This window comes from Artibeus jamaicensis, unplaced genomic scaffold (assembly GCF_021234435.1).
Source record: "Artibeus jamaicensis isolate MK-2021 breed Jamaican fruit bat unplaced genomic scaffold, CSHL_Jam_final contig_601, whole genome shotgun sequence".
Lineage (NCBI taxonomy): Eukaryota > Metazoa > Chordata > Mammalia > Chiroptera > Phyllostomidae > Artibeus > Artibeus jamaicensis.
In genome coordinates, this window is record NW_026521902.1 from 164896 (window position 1) to 178149 (window position 13254).

Sequence of the window (13254 nt, forward strand, 5' to 3'; positions counted from 1 at the left end):
GGGGACTAGGACTCGAGACTAGATCCACCCGTTGCAGTGGAAGGAGAGCTTGATCACCTTTCAGGCAGGCAATGTGCCTTAAGTCCTTTCAGGGGGGAACGTGTCCCCATTAGAAGGGCAGTCCTGCTCTGGTGTAACTGTATTAAACTCTCTAATGTTTCTCTGTGTGTTTGGGTGAGTGACTGAGTTTGTGGCTCCGTGGGTGAAAAACCTAGGGAGTCTGAGTGGGCCCGAAGTACCATCCATGCTATAAAAAGGGTAGGAGCTCCTTCTTTCTCTCTACTGTGTAGCATTCCATTGTGTAAACAGCATAGTTTTTTAATTTTTTAAAAAGATTTTTTTTTAAGATTTTTATTTATCTTTAGAGGGGAAGAAAGGAGAGAGGGAGAGAAATATCAGTGTATGGTTGCCTCTCATGCGTCCCTTGCTGGGAACCGGCCTGCACAACCTAGGCATGTTCCCCAACTGGGAATAAAATCATGATACTTCGGTTCACAGGCCTATGCCCAATCCACCAAGCTACACCAGCCAGGGCCAGCATAGTTTTTTGATCCACTCATTTACTGATGGGCACTTAGGCTGCTTCCAACACTTGGCTATTGTAAATTGGGCTGCTATGAACACTGGGGTACATAGATTCTTTTGGATTGGTGTTTCAGTGTTCTTAGGGTATAATCCCAGCAGTGGAATTGCTAGGTCAAAAGGTAGTTCCATTTTTAGTTTTCTGAGGAAATTCTATACTGTTTTCAATGGTGGCTGCACCAGTCTTCATTCCCACCAACACTGCACTAGGGTTTCCTTTTCTCCACATCCTCTCCAACACTTGTTTGTTGATTTGCTTATGATGGCCATTCTTACCGGTGTGAAGTGGTATCTCCTTCTGATTTCAATTTTCATCTCTCTGATGGCTAGTGATGCTGAGCATCTTTTTATATGTCTCTGGGCCCTTTGTATGTCCTCCTTAAAGATGTGTTTGTTCAGTTCATTTGCCCATTTTTTAATTGGATCGTTTGTCTTCCTGGAGTGGAGTCATGTGAGTTCTTTCAATAGTTTGGAGATCAAATCCTTTTCTGAGATCTCATTTGTAAAAGTATTTTCCACAAGATTGGTTGTCTTTTTATTTTAATTCTGTTTTCTTTAGTCATGCAGAAGCTTTTGTTTTGATGGCATCCTATTTGTTTATTCTTTCCTTCATGTCCCTTGCTTTATGGGACATATCAGTGAAGATATGGCTGCATGGAATATCAGATTTCCCTGCCTATGTTCTCCTCTAGCACTTTTATGGTGTCATGCCTTATATGTAAGTCTTTTACCCATCTTGAATTTATTTTTGTGTATGGTGTAAGTTGGTGATCAAGTTTTATTTTTTTCTTTTGCATGTAGCTGTCCATATCTCCAAATGCCATTTGTAGAAGAGGCTATTTCTATTCTATTTTATGCTTCTGTCCCCTTTGTCAAATATTAATTGACCATAGAGACTTGGGTTTATTTCTGGGCTCTCTGTTCTGTTCCACTGGTCTATGTGTCTATTCTTATGCCAGTACCAGGCTGGTTTTACTACAGCGGACTTGTAATGCAGTTTGATATCAGATATTATGGTCCATCCTGTTTTGTTCTTTTTCAAAATTGCTGTGGCTATTCAGGCTCATTTATTTCCATAGAAATTTTTAAAATGTTTGTTCTATATGTGAAATATGTCATTGGTATTTTAATATGGATGTTGAATTTATAAATTGCTTTGGGTAGTATGGACATTTTGATGATGTTAATTCTTCCTATTCATGAGCATGGTACATGCTTCCATTTATTTTGTGTCTTTCTTAATTCTTTAGTGTTGTGTAATTTTCTGAGAATAGGTCTTTCATTACCTTGGTAAAGTTTATTCCTGTTATCCTTGTTGTATAGCAAATGGAATTTTTTTCTACACTTCTGATTCTCATATTTAATTGTTGGTATATAAAAATGCCTTCAATTTCTGAATATTGACTTTGAATCCTGTTCTTTTGCCAAATTCATTTATTAGGTTGAGTAGTTTTCGGGTGGAGTCTATAGGGTTTCCTATGTACACTATCATGTCATCTGCAAACAATGAAAATTTTACTTTCTCCTTTCCAATTTGGATGCCTCTTCTTTCTTTTTTTTTTTTTTTTGTCTAATTGCTATGGCTAGGACTGCCAATACTATGTTGAATAGGAGTGGTGAAAGCAGGCATCCTTGTCTTGTTCCTGACCTTAGTGGGAAAGATTTTTAGCTTAGAAAGAAAACAACACACATTCATAGATTGTCAATAAATGTCCATAAGGCTATAGTCATAAAAACTGAAACTGTCTATAGATATTGATTGGAGAAACACAGAAATATTTTCAGGTTGGGGTCTGCAAGACACACAGATACCAAATAGTTGTAAAAGTGTGTATCATGAAGTAGTGAGTTTCGCTCCTTATGCCTTGAACTCAAACATCTGGGTTATACTGAGAGGGTTTATTGCTGAGCAGAGCCAGCTTCAAATACAGAAATGTGCATATTAGGCATGATTCTCATGGGATCATTGGTGAAAAAATCGAGTCATGCCTGCCATCTCTGTTATTACCTGATTTTCCAGGGATACTTAACAGCCCCTTTCAGAGCTTGCTCTTGTGGGGCAATAATCTCCAAAACCACCCAGAGTGCTCCCTAACATATTGCCACCCCAGTTTTTTTTCGCTGTCCATTTGCTTGGAATATTTTTTCCAACCCTTTGCTTTCAATCTATGTAGGTCCTTTTTTCTGAGGTGGGTCTCTTGCAGGCAGCATATGTGAAGGTCATGTTTTCTTATCCATTCAGGCACCCTATGTCTTTTGATTGGAGCATTTAATCCATTAACATTTAAGGTTATTATTGAAAGGTACTTGTTCATTTCCCTCTCTTGGTACCTGTGTTCCCTTCTCTCTCACTCTTTTTCTTCCTCTTCTTATAGCAGTCTCTTAAATCAGTGCAATTCTTATCAAATATTAATGTCATTTTCAATATAAACTTGAAGAAATAACCCTAAAATCAATCTTGAGGAAGGAGAACAAAGTTGGAGGAACCACGTCAATTAATCTATGACACAGAAGGCAAGAATATACAATGGGGTAAAAACAGCCTCTTCAATAAATATTGTTGAAAAAACTGAAGCAAGAAAAATAAACAAATGGGGCTACATTAAACTAAAGTTATTTGACAGTGAAGGAAACCATCAACAAAGTAAAAATACAACCTACTGAATGGGAATACATATTCTCCAATGATAAGTAGTTCATATCCAAAATATGTGAGGAACTCAAACACCTGCACACCTTATCACCAAAGAATCAAACAATCCTAATAGATATTTCTGTAAAAGGTACATACAGATGGCCAGTAGACAGGTGCAAAGATGTTCAACATCACTAATTACCAGGGAAATGAAAATAAATCTACAAAGAGATATCGCGTCACACCTGTCAGAATGGCTATCACCAGTAAATCAACAAACAAGTGTTGGTAAGAATGTGGAAAAAATGTAGCACTTATGCATTGTTAGCAGGATTCTAAATTGGTGCAGCCACTATGGTAAATAGTTGAAATTTCCTAAAAAAAAAATTTTAAAAAAAGGTAGAACAATCATATGACCCACCACTTCAACCTTTAGGTATTTAGTTCAAAAACCCAACACAACCCTGGCTGGTGCGGCTCAGTGGACTGAACACCAGCCTATGAACCAAAGTGTTTCTGATTCACTTCCTAATCAGGGCACATGCCTGGGTTGCAGGCCAGGTCCCTCGTAGGGGGTGCACAAGAAGCAACCACACATTGATGTGTCTCTCCCTCTCTTTCTCTCTCCCATACCCTCTCTCTAAAAATAAGTAAGTAAATTTTTTTTAATTTAAAGATTTTATTATAAATGACACATAAACAAAACCAAGGCGGGGGTGGAATCAGGGGAGGGAGGTGGATGCTTGGGGTGGTGGGAAGAGATGGTGGAAAAAGCAGAAAACTATACTTAAACAACAATAAATTTTTAAAAAAGAATCAAACTCTGAAAAAATTTTAAAGAATTTATAGAAATACAAAACACAATTCAAAAAGACATATGTACCCTTTTGTAGCATTTTTTACAATAGCCAGGATATGGAAGCAACCTAAGTGTCCATCAGTAGATTAATAGAGAAAGAGGATGTGATTCATATATATACATTGGAATATTACTCTGGCATAAAATGAATAAAATTGTGTTGTTTGCAACAACATAGATGGGCCTAGATGGTATTATGCTAAGTGAAATGAGTCAAAGAAGACAAATACCATATGATTTCACTTATACATGGAATCTAATAAAACGAAATATATGAACAAGCAAATCAAAAACAAATTCATAGATACAGAGAACAAATGAATGGTTGCCACAGGGAAGGGGGTTGAGGGAGGTGGGTAAAAAAAGTGAGATGAATTAAGATGTACAAATTGCCAGATATGAAAAGGATCAGGAGTGTGTAGAGTACAGTATAGAGAATACAGTGAATAATATTTTAATAACTGTCATGGTGTAGGATTTATGGAGTGATCGCTTTTTAAGTTATAAAAATATGTAATGACTATGTTGTCTGCCTGTAACTAATATATTTTCAAAGATTTTATTTATTTATTTGATAGAGGGGGAAGGGAGGGAGAGAAGGAGAGAAACATCAATGTGTGGCTGCCTCTCATGCACCGTCTACTGAAAACCTGGCCCGAAAGCCAGGCACATGGTCTGACTGGGAATTCAACTGGCAACCCTTCGATTCACAGGCCAGTGTTCAATCCATTGAGTCACACCAGCGAGGGTGCTAATATAATATTTTACGTCAACTATAATTTAAAAATAAATATAGCCCTGGCAGGGTGACTCAGTTGGATGAAGTGTCATCCAGTACACCAAAAGTCTGAGGGTTTGATTCCAAGTCATGGCACGTACCTAGACTGAGGATTGGGTCCCTTGTTAGGGTGCATGCAGAAGGCAACCAATCAATGTTTCTCTCTCACATCAATGTTTCTCTTTCACATTGATGTTTCCCTCTCTCTCTTCCTCTTTCTCTAAAGTCAATAAACATATGCTCAGGTGAGGATTAAAAAATAAAAATAAACTAAATATAGATTTGAAATGAGAAAAACTACATAAGTATACAAAAGCAATATGCAACTATTAATTTATTACAGCATTATACAACTATTTATTTGCATAAAGTATATAAAATTATTTAGAGACTTCTGGCCAACACGGAGGCATAGGTAGACACACTGTACCTTCTCACACAACCAAAATAAGGACAACAATTTAGAAACAAAATAACAACCAGAACTGACAGAAAATTGAACTGTATGGAAATCTGACAACCAAGGAGTTAAAATACTCATCCATCCAGACCAGTAAGAGGGGTGGAGCTGGGCAGAGAGGGGTTATGGCAGTAAAAGCAGGGATTCTGGGAAAGCAAGGCAGCAGCTGACAAACCCTGGGTGCACAAGATGGCAGCAGGCAGACCCCGGGTGTAGAGTGGCAATGGGCAGACCCAGCAAGGCGGCAAGTGGGAAGCAGGATATTGCATACAAGCTCTGACTGGGAGGCCCCACATTCAGGCGCAGATAAACCAGGCAAAACTGGGGAGTGAGACAGACCATGGAACCCAGCGTCCCAACATGGGGAACTAAAGCCGCAAAACACTGATTGAAAACACCTATAGGGGTTGAGGTTCTGGAAAAAACTCCCAGCTTCACAGGAGAGTTTTTTAGAGAGACCAAAAGGGCTCTAGAATGTACACAAGTGCACCCACACAGAAATCAACACCAGAAAGGCCCAGTTTGCTTGGGGGAAGTGGTAGAAGGGACTGAAATCTCTCAGAGAGTGGAGCAAGCACCATTATTCCCTCTCCAACCCCAGCCCCACATACAGTATCACAACCCAACAACTGGTGGGTTGTTGACACACCCTGGTGAACATCTAAGGCTCTGCCCCTCACTGTGTAACAGGAGCTACAAGACAAAAAAAAATGGCCTAAACAAAAGAACAGATCAAAGCTTCAGAAAAAATACAACTAAGTGATGAAGAGATAGCCAACCTATCAGATGCACAATTCAAAACACTGGTGACCAGGATGCTCACAGAATTGGTTAAGTTTGGTCACAAATTATATGAAAAAATCAAGGCTACACTAAGTGAAATGAAGGAAAATGCACAGGGAACCAATAGTGATGGGAAGAAAACTGGGACTCAAATCAAGGGAGTGGACTAGAGGAACAAAGAAACAGTCAAACAGAAAAAAATGAAGAAACAAGAATTCAAAAAAATTACGAGAGGCTTAGGAACCACCAGGACATCTTTAAATGTTCCCACATTCAGGGCCTGCGAACCAGACAATCGCGGTTCGATTCCCAGTCAGGGCACATACCTGGGTTGCAGGCCGGTTCCCTGCAGGCCAGTTCCCAGCAGAGGACGCACTAGAGGCAACCATACATTGATGTTTCTCTCCCTCTCTCCTTCCCTGCCCCTCTAAAGATAAATAAATAAAATCTAAAATAAATAAATAAAACAGTCTATAAAAAATAAAATAAAATAAATGTTCCCACATTCGAATTATAGGGGTACCAAAAGGGGAAGAGGAAGACCAACAAGTGGAAAACTTATTGGAAAAACTTATTGGAACAAACAATAAAGGAGAGCTTCCCCAATCTGGCAAAGGAAATAGACTTCCAAGAAAACCAGAAAGCTCAGAGACTCCCAAAGAAGCTGGACCCAAGGAGAAACTCATGAAGCACATCATAATTATATTAGCCAAGATTGAAATGAAGGAGAAGGCCCTGGCTGGTGTAGCTCAGTGGATTGAGCATATGCCTGTGAACCAAAAGATCGCAGTTTGATTTCCCATCAGGGCACATGCCTGGGTTGCGGGCCAGTTCCCAGCAGGGGATGCACCAGAAGCAACCATACATTGATATTTCTCTCCTTCTCTCCTTCCCTTCCCTTCTAAAGATAAATAAATAATTTTTTTAAAAAAAACATAAAATGAAGGAGAGAATCCTAGAAGCAGCAAGAGATAAGAAGACAGTTACCTACAAAGGTGTTCCCATCAGACTGTCATCTGATTTCTCAAAAGAGACCTCACAGGCAAGAAGGGGCTGGAAAGAAGTATTCTAAGTCATGAAAGGCAAAGACCTACATCCAAAATTGCTCTATCCAGCAAAACTTTTATTTAGAATGGAAGGGCAGATAAAGTGCTTCTCAGATAAGGTCAAGTTCAAGGAGTTCATCATCACCAAGCCCTTATTATATGAAATGTTAAAGGGACTTACCTAAGAAAAATAAGATTAAAAAATGTATAGTGAAATGACAGCAAACTCACAATTATTAACAATTACGTGTAAAACAAACAAACAAACAAAAAAAACATAAGCAAACAACTAGAACAGAAATAGAACCACAGGAATGGAGATCACATGGAGGGTTAGCAACAGGGGAGTAGGAGGAGGAGAGAGGGGAGAACGTACAGAGAATAAGTAGCATAGATGGTAGGTAGAAAATAGGCAGGGGGAAGGCAGGAATAGTATGAAAATGTAAAAGCTAAAGAACTTATGACACATGGACATGAAGTCATAAGGGGGTGAATGTGGTTGAGAGAGGGTGTGAAGGGTGGAGGGGAATGAAGAGGGGAAAATGGGACAACTGTAATAGCATAATCAATAAAATATTTTTTTCGCTCCTGATCTAGCTGTCCACTTAGTTTGCTTTTGTTTTTTGTTTTTTTTGTGTGTGAAATCTTTTTTTAAATTTTTTTATTGATTATGCTGTTAGTTGTTCTATTCCCCCCCTTCATTCCCCTCCACCCTACCTACCGTCCCCACCATTACCCCCCTTTAGTTTATCTCCATGTGTCTCAAGTCCTTTAGATTCTATATTTCCCATGCTATTCTTGCCCCCCCATCTATTTTCTATCTACTGTCTATGCTACTTATTTTCTGTACCTTCTCCCCCCTTCTTCTCCTCTCACTCCCCTGTTGCTAACCTTCCTTGAGATCTTCATTTCCACTCCTGATCTAGCTGTCCTTTTAGTTTGCTTTTGTTTTAGGTGTGGTTGTTAATAACTGTGAGTTTGCTGTCCTTTCACTGTTCATGTTTCTTTAACTTCTTTTTCTTAGATAAGTCCCTTTAACATTTCATATAATAAGGGCTTGGTGATGATGAACTCCTTGAATTTGATCTTATCTGAGAAGCACCTTATCTGTCCTTCCATTCTAAATGAAAGTTTTGCTGGATAGAGCAATCTTGGTTGTAGGTCTTTGGATTTCATGACTTGGAATACCTCTTTCCAGCCCCTTCTTGCCTGTAAGGTCTCTTTTGAGAAATCAGCTGACAGTCTGATGGGGACTCCTTTGTAGGTGACTGTCCCCTTAGCTCTTGCTGCTTCTAGGATTCTCTCCTTCATTTGAATCTTGGCTAATGTAATTATGATGTGCTTTGGTATGTTCCTTCTTGGGTCCAACTTCTTTGGGACTCTGTGAGCTTCCTGGATTTTCTGGAAGTCTATTTCCTTTGCCAGATTGGGGAAATTCTCCTTTATTCTCCTTTATTATTTGTTCAAATAAGTTTTCCACTGGTGGCTGTGCCTTTCCCCCTTCTGGTACCCCTATAATTCGGATGTTGGAGAGTTTAAAGATGTCCTGGAGGTTCCTAAGACTCTCCTCATTTTTTTGAATTCTTGCTTCTTGACTCTTTTCTGTTTGGCCATTATTTGCTTTCTTCTGGTCCACTCCATTGATTTGAGTCCCAGTTTCCTTTTCATTGCTATTGGTGTCCTGTGCAATTCCATTCATTTCAATTAGTTTCACCTTCATATATTTGTCTAATTTGTGGGTATAATCAACCAGTTCTGTGAGGATCCTGATCACCAGTGTTTTAAACTGTGCATCTGAGAGTTCTGCTATTTCTTCATTGCTTAGATTTATAGGCTCTGGGGCTTTGAGATCTTCTTGAGCCATTTTTGGTCTGTTTGCTTCCGCCCGTTAAGTATGAGAAGTGGCGCCTTGGACTCCCAGGTCGCTGGGTTGTGACGCTTATGTGGGAGCATGGTCAAAGTGGGGAAATGGCGGCACCCTCTGCTGTTTCGCGCTGCTGGGTGAGGAGCAAAGCCTAAGGTGGTTCACCAGGGCCGGGCCACTCAGAGTTGCTGTGTTATGATGCTGTATGTGGAGGTGGGGTCAGAGCAGGGAAACGGCAGCGCCCTCCCTGCCGCTTGCCGTGGGGACCCGCTGGGTTCCGGTCAAATCGCCCACTCCCTCACTTGTCTATCCCTGCACAAATGCGTGACCACAGTCAACCCACAGCCCTGCTCCCTCGCTGTTTCCCCAGGGTCGCTCGCTCAGTCGCTCACTAGGTCCAACACTGCGCCTGGATTCCACGCGCCTGAGTCCCTCTGACGGAGTTGTCCTGTGCAACCCCGCTCCACCAGCTGCTGGTTTCACCCCTTATCGGTCAGGCTGAAGAATTTGTTGTTAACAGACTTCCAAAAAGTTCAACTTTCTGTGTTCTGGATGTGTTTTCTGTTGCTAATATTTAGTTGTCTCTAAACTTGGTTGTGTGAGAAGGCACGGCACATCCACCTATGCCTCCATCTTGGCGGAAGTCCCTAAAATATTTTCAAAAAAGATTTAAAGTGGAAATACAGTGTTCTTGTGTAATATTCAAAATATCAAAAAGTAATCCAAAATTACTGAGCATATGAAGAACCAGAAATATCTCAACTCACATGGGAAAAGATAACATGTTAGTAATGAGATTACGCAGATGTTGAAATCATCAAAATTTATTGATTCATCCATTTAAAATTGGTGGATTTTATTATACATACACTTTGCCTCAAAAATGAACAAAATGAAAGTTTTAAAAGGGTTAATATAGTTAAAATACATTAGTATTACTCCAATTACAGTGTGAGATAAGTTTATTCTTATGAACTATTCTAGAAGTAAACCACTGTTCATAACACTGTTTCTTTGAAAAGTTGTTTTAAGTTTCAAACAATCAGTTCAAACCAATCTTCTGGAAATTAGTCATTTCTTAAGTTGACAGCTAAACATTTTAGAAAACATAGTAAGTTACTTATAGATATCATCTTAAACCCAGGAACGTGAAAGTTCTTATTACTTGGGGAACAAATTATACATAAGCATGTCTTTTAAAAAATTTATTGGGTTGAGCCCTGGCTGGTGTAGCTCAGTGGATTGAGCGCAGGCCTGTGAACCAGACAATCCCGGTTCAAATCCCAGTCAGGGCACATACCGGGTTGCAGGCCGGTTCCCTGCAGGCCAGTTCCCAGGAGGGGACGCACAAAGGCAACCATACATTGATGTTTCTCTCCCTCTCTCCTTCCCTTACCCTCTACAGATAAATAAATAAAATCTTTAAAAAAATTTATTGGGTTGACACTGGTTAATAAAATTATATAGGTTCACAACACACAAAAAATTATAGATACATCTATATATGTCTTCAGCTACATATATAGCTATATACAACTATTTAAGTATATATAATTTACCTATGCATTATTCAATTATTTATATAATTATATACAATTATGCAACTAGAATAAAAACAAATAGATACAACTATTCAACTCTATGTACAACTATATACAAATATACCACTATATGTACATCTACATACAAGTATTTAATTATATGTTTATATACAAGCATCCAACTAATATACAACTATATACAACCTTTTTTGTCTTAATGGTAGCAGTGTGGTTTATTAACCTGTGTCTTTAGTACAGGTGCTGGGGCTTACCTATGGTGTTTTTGATGTACAAAGCCCAGACATTCTGCCAGTTCTTTATGAGTAGTGACATCAAGAAATTGACAGTTAAGTAAATGTACAGAAGCTCATCATCTGTCATCTTCACATGGCCAACAGTCACTGCCAGACACAGCACCTTCTTCATCTGGAACTTAATTGTGGATTTGTCTTCATCAACTTTGGCCACTATGTCCTCATTGTGGATCAACCAGGAAAGGAACTTGCCAGCCTTATTCAGGCCTGGCCCCATGATTCATGGGATCTGTTTGATCAGAGACTCTGACACCAAAAAGGTATCATACTTCTTGACCAGATTCTTATTTTTGTTGAGTTTCTTCAGCACCTTGATGTCCAAGGGATGTTCATAGCCTTAGCCTCATCACAATGCTGCTGGTCCCCCAGAACACACATAGAGAACTTCAGTTGGGGAGTGGACTTAAGCCTGATGGTGCCTGAGAAGCATTTGTCCTTCTGGTGGTCAGAGTTGTTCAAGTTGATCTGCAACTCCACCATCTCCAAAAACTTCCAGCACTTGGGCTAGTTCCTGTGCACGACTTCCTGCATTGCCTCCTAGAGGGTGTTGCAGGAGACTTTGCTGCTCATGACTCAAACCGCAAAAACCAGAAAAGAGGTATGCACTATTAAACTAAACATACAGCAGTGATACAAAAGTATTCAACTATTTATAGAACTATATACTGTGGGAGCAACTTTGCTCTCAAATCCCCCCATCCACCACAGATGAAGGTAAACACTACCAAGACATGATCTGCTTGGGGAGGAGAGGTGACCAGTTTCTCAAAGGAAAAAGGCCTGAAGCCCCTTCCTCCAGGGACTTTTATTGGGTTGTAACACACAGGAATACAGGACAGCAAGGATCAAACAGTAGATAACATTTCAAAGAAATCTGAGGGCTTAGTCTGAGTCAGACTCTGTCAGGAAGGGGGTTTGTGGAAACAGGGTTTCCTACTTGGACCCTTAACATATGAATGAAATCACTCTTATCAAAGCAGGTTTCACAGGATTTTTTTAGAAAAAAAAATCTTTCTTCTGCCCAATCACCCTGGATCCGCTCTAGCAAGGCAAGAAGCTGCACCCCTCCCCATCAGGTTTTCAGGCCTAAGTGGATTCAAGCCAGGAATTGCTTCTCCTAGAAGATATATGGACTTGGGCTATGTCACATAGCCCGGGGGCAAGGGTCTATTGCTCGCTCTTTGTTGCAGCCCCCCTGAGTCCTTCCATGATGGCCACTCAAGTGATGAAGTCTGGCTTAGGTTGCCCCTCGCTGTGAGGAGTCTTACCCATCTCTGATTTCTGACCATGCTTTGGGGGCAGGGAGAGGAAACTGAGGCCACATTTGCTACCAGAGACAAGCTTTTGTCTCCTGTGGCTCCCATTCCAGAGGTCACTCACTCATCCTTAGCCATGGGGGGGGTAGTTACAATTCCTGAAACCAGGCAGAGCGGTCCCCAACAATGTACGTCTATTAACCAGATGTATAGCTATGTGCAACAATTTGACTGTGTGCACATCTATATAAAAGTATCAATCAATATATACAGTTATATAAAAGTGTTGAACTAAATCTACAAAAGCATACACAGCAATTTATTTATTTATACAAATATAAACACTTTTCAACCATGTATACATGTACATACAACTATTCTACTATATAGAAACATGTACAATATATCAACTAAAAACTGCTATATACACTTATTCAACTCAATATACCAATGCATACAACTACTTATGTATACATACTACTACATACAACTCTCAACCATATAGACAGCTATGTAAACTAATTAACCACTATATACACCTATTCATCAATATATACAGATATACAGGGGGAACACCCAAAAAACTGGAATTTATTTATTAAAAATAGTGTGGTTATTCTTCCATGTTTAAACTTTTCAGTCACCTTCAACATACTCACCATTTGTTGCACTATACCTATAGAGACTTTCCCACTGCTCAAAACAGTTTTTGAAGTTGTCAATTTTGATGCCTTTTAGTGCTGCTGCTGTTTTTGGTTTTACTTCTTCCACGTTGGCAAAATGTTCACCTTTGAGGACTTTGTTTTAGATGTTAGGTTCTTTTTTTTTATTATTATTGTTCAGTTACAGTTGTCCCTATTTCTTCCCCATTACTCTCCTTCTTTGTACCCACTCCTACCTCCCACATTCGCTCCTTCCCACCCTTGTCTTTGTTCATGTGTCCTTTATACATGTTCCTTGATGGCCCTTCTCTATTCCCCCCCCCAATATCCCTCTTTCCCTCCCCTCTGGTTACTCTAGTTTGTTATTTCAGTGTCTCTGGTTCTATTTTCCTTGTTTGTCTTGTTGATTAAGTTCCACTTGTAGGTGAGAACATGTGGTATTTGTCTTTCACCACCTGGCTTATTTCCCTTCAA

General features: G+C 39.7%; 1 pseudogene; it reads right to left on the minus strand.

Moving 5' to 3' along the window:
- Nucleotides 1–10797: 10797 nt before the first annotated feature.
- Nucleotides 10798–11432, minus strand: LOC119047533 (60S ribosomal protein L10a-like; annotated as a pseudogene).
- Between the last annotated feature and the right edge of the window lie 1822 nt (nucleotides 11433–13254).